Source organism: Penaeus monodon, chromosome 5 (genome assembly GCF_015228065.2).
Source record: "Penaeus monodon isolate SGIC_2016 chromosome 5, NSTDA_Pmon_1, whole genome shotgun sequence".
NCBI lineage: Eukaryota > Metazoa > Arthropoda > Malacostraca > Decapoda > Penaeidae > Penaeus > Penaeus monodon.
The window spans coordinates 53,420,642-53,424,798 of record NC_051390.1 but is presented as its reverse complement, the minus strand read 5'-3'; the positions used below and the strand labels follow the sequence as shown (position 1 = coordinate 53,424,798).

The following is a 4,157-nucleotide window of genomic DNA, read 5'->3' as shown; positions in this document are numbered from 1 at the left end:
CACTGAATCTCGACGCTGTTCTTACCTCTCATTCTTGCGAATATTATGGTATTGTCATCATCCTGAATAATATTATTGCAATGATACTGCAAGGTCAGCTGTGCGGTTGTGTGTGTGTGTGTACGCTCAGCTGATCAAGATGACTATTATTGATAATGATATCAACAACAGCAAAACGGTAATAATACTAAAGATAACAAGAAGTTTGACAAGAGCGATACATCACCAACACAAAGGTTATCAAATAGTAATAAATAAAATCATATCCAGAACCTTGGGGGGAAAATTATTTATACAGGAAGGAGAAGAAGAAGAAGAAGATGATGATGATGAAGAAGGAAGAAGGAAGAAGAAGAAGAAGAGAAAGAAGAAGGAGGAAGAGAAGAAGAATGAGGAGGAGGAGGAGAAGAAGAAGAAGAAGAAGAAGAAGAAGAAGAAGAAGAAGAAGAAGAAGAAGAAGAAGAAGAAGAGGGAGATGAAGAAGAAGGAGAAGAAGAAGAAGAGGAGGAGGAGGAGGAGGAGGAGACGAAGAAGAAGAAGGAGAAAGAGAAGAATAAGAGGAGGAGGAGGAGGAAAACAGGCTAGAGCATATACTCGAGTTTTTCCTCCTCCTCTCTGCCTCCTCCTCTTTCCCCGCCTCTCTTTCCTCCCTCCTTCCGTCCCTCCTTCCCTGGTCTTCTCCTCTTCTGCCTCCCTTCGTTTCTTCCTCCTTTTCCATTCCCCTTTTCCTTCCTTTCTTCTCTACTCTCTTAGTCTTCTCATTCGCTCTCCTCTCCGTATTTTCCTTTCCTCCCTTCCACCCCATTCTTATCTCCTCCTTCTTTCGCCTCTCTCCCTCCTCCCCATCCACCTCCCCATCTTCTCCTCCTTCTCCCTCTCCTCCTCCTCCCCATCCTTCCCTCTCCTCCTTTCCACTCTCTCCTCCTCCTCCCCATCCCTCTCCCTTCCTCTCCTCTCTCCCATCCTCCCCATCCCTCTCCTCTCCCCATCCCTTCCCCCCCCCTATCCTGCCCCCTCCCTTCCCCCCTCCTTCCCCGAAACCTCAGCCTCCTTGCAAGGATGAGAAGATTTGCATAGCCCCGGCATGAGACGATTGCTCGCGCCTTCTGTTGCAAGGTCCCGGTTACGCGGATGATGATGGCGGTGGTGGTGCCGACCCCCACAAGATGGCGTCGCGATTTCCCGTTTTCTGTGGGAGAGGAAAGAGAGTCAGAGAGAGAGAGAGAGAGAGAGAGAGAGAGAGAGAGAGAGAGAGAGAGAGAGAGAGAGAGAGAGAGAGAGAGAGAGGAGAGAGGGAGGAGGAGAGGAGGAGGAAGGAGAGAGGGAGGAGAGGAGAGAAGAGAGAGAGAGAGAGAGAGAGGAGAGAGAGAGAGAGGGAGAGAGAGGAGGAGGAGAAGAGAGAGAGAGAGAGAGGAGGGGAGAGGAGGGGAGAGAGAGAGAGAGAGAGAGAGAGGGGAGGAGAGAAGAGAGAGAGAAGAGAGAGAGGGGAGAGAGGGAAGAGAGAGAGAGAAGGAGAGGAGGGGGGAGAGAGAGGGGAGAGAAAAGGAGAGAGAGGGGAGAGAGGAGAGAGGGGAAAGAGAGGAGAGGAAAAGAGAGAGAGAGAGAGAGGGAGGAGGGGAGAGAGAGAGAGAGAGAGAGGAGAGAGAGAGAGAGAGGGAGAGGAAGAGGGGGAAAGAGGGAGAAGGGAGAGGAAGAGGGAGAAAAGGGGAGGGAGAGGGAGAAAGGATAGGGGAGAAAGGGGGAGGAGGGAGAGAGAGAGAGAGAGACGGAGGCGAGGAGGGAGAGGGAGGGGAGAGGGAGAGAGAGGGAGGAGAGGAAGAGAGGGAGAGGACGAAAGGGGGAGGAGGAGGGAGGGAGGGAGGGGAAGGGGTAGTGGAAACGGAGTTAGAGGTGGACTGAGGAAAAGAAAAGAGAGAGAAAAAGGAAAAAGATAGACAGAGAGATGGAGGATGGGAGGGGAAGAGAAAAGGAGAAAGAGAGAGATGGAGGATGGGAAAGAGGGAGGAAAGTAAGGAGGAAATGAGGGAAGAAAATAAGGAAAGAGAAAAAAAATATATTATAATCCCAGTGGATGCTATATATACCTAAGAGAAACACACACACACACACACACACACACACACACACACACACACACAAACACAAACACACACACACACACACACACACACACACACACACGAACACACACACACACAGTGGAAGAGGGAGAAATGACAACAACGAAGAAGAACAGCAAACGTTTAGCAACAAACATCATATAAAAGCGTTATATTTTCCGAGGTAAAAAAAAAAAGAAAAATAATACTGACTGACTGACAGAAAGACAGACAGACAGACAGACAAACAGACAGAAAGAAAGAAAGAAAGAAAAACAGACAGACAGACAGACAGAAAGACAGACAGACAAAAAGAAAGAAAGAGAGACAGACAAACAGACAGAAAGACAGAAAGAAAGACAGAGCGAAAGAAAACAGAAACAGAAAGAAAGAAAGACAGGCAAACAGACAGGTAAACATACAGACAGGTAAACATATTTACATACGCAAATTTACGCATCTAGTTACTTGTCTTTCCTTTGTCCAAATAGATTAGAAGAGTTTTTTTTGCTTTGTTTTGTTTTGCCGCTGGGTAATTAACGTTGAAAGACCCGACTTGCTTCTTCATTACAGATATACAGGACCTTTGTGTGCGTGTGTGTGTGTGGTGGGCGTGTGTGTGTGTGTGTGTGTGTGTGTGTGTGTGTGTGTGTGTGTGTGTGTGTGTGTTTGTGTGTGTGTGTGTGTGTGTGTGTGTGTGTGTGTGTGTGTGTGTGTGTGTGTGAATATTCGCGCATTCATATACACGAAGCTATACACGTGCTAATCAGTATAAACTTCCATTAATTATTGGTGTTAATTGGGAATCACAAACGTTTAAGCTATAATTAAAAAAAAATGAAATAAAAAAATAAAAGAAATACAAGAAAAAAATAGAAACAGAGAAATATCTAAGAGGTTATCGTACCTCAGCCAGCAGGTGTCCTGTTGCCCTGCTTAGAACTGTGTCGTTAAGAACCATCTGCAAGCGCTAATGGGATAGGAAAATAGACCTTATGAGGAGACCTAATACCAACACCTTTAACCCCCCCTACCCCCTATCCCTTCACCCCCCCTCCCCCTCCCCCTCCCTCCCTCCCGCTACGAAATTCCCTGCGTTTTAGAATGACAAACGCACAACAAAGTAACAATAATTTTGAAAAATATTCATTTTCCTTGGTGTTTTTGACAAAAATAAATAAACTCATGCAGGTTAACAAGTTGGGTCTAATTAATTCCACACATAGTCTGCGATGAACAAAAGATATAATCGTATTTATATTACCTTTTGTATTTTCATAAATTTGCAAGTCTTTTTTTTTCTCTCTTTAAGAATCTACCTCTAAACAGTTTATGCAAGTGTGCGTGTGTGTGTGTGTGTGTATGTGTGTGTGTGTGTGTGTGTGTGTGTGTGTGTGTGTGCATGCGTGCGTGCGTGCGCGTGCGTGCGTGCGTGTGCGTGCGTGCGTGTGCGTGTGTGTTACATGCGTGTGTATCAAAATAAACTGCAATAATAATAATCATTTTCATCATGAAAATAACTTACCACAAGATACTAGCCTAAATACACACAGTATATACACGACCAAGAACTTATGTGTACATACTGTATTCATTAAGAAAATCATTGTTCTCATAATGGCCAAGCAACGAGATGATACACGCAACGAGATTTACGATTTATAGCCTCATTACGGACTCAATCACGCTCTAATAAGTCTCTAAATGATAATTCTATAAGAGAAAATCATTAAGAAAACCAGAGAGCTGTGTGACCACATGTTTACGTTTGTGTGTGTGTGTGTGTGTTTGTGTGTGTGTGTGTGTGTGAGAGAGAGAGAGAGAGAGAGAGAGAGAGAGAGAGAGAGAGAGAGAGAGAGAGAGAGAGAGAGAGAGAGAGAAAGAAATGCAGGCAGACAGAGAAGAGGAAAAAAAGAGAGAGACAGGGAAAGAAATTAAAGAATATATATGTAAACGCGTATTCACACGTACGCACAGACCTATGCATACTCCTATAATAAATCTTACACCTCTTTTCTTCAACCATAAAGCCATTTACTCCTAATTTCTCATCCTCCC

At 44.9% G+C, this 4,157-nt stretch overlaps 1 long non-coding RNA gene across 1 annotated transcript in view; it reads right to left on the bottom strand.

The window, feature by feature from the left end:
- Positions 1-1,038: 1,038 nt before the first annotated feature.
- LOC119573338 overlaps positions 1,039-4,157 on the bottom strand; it is a 47,870-nt gene continuing 44,751 nt past the window's right edge. The window contains exon 4 of the long non-coding RNA XR_005228796.1: positions 1,039-1,189. This is a non-coding gene — a long non-coding RNA (uncharacterized LOC119573338). The remainder of the gene's footprint in view (positions 1,190-4,157) is intronic.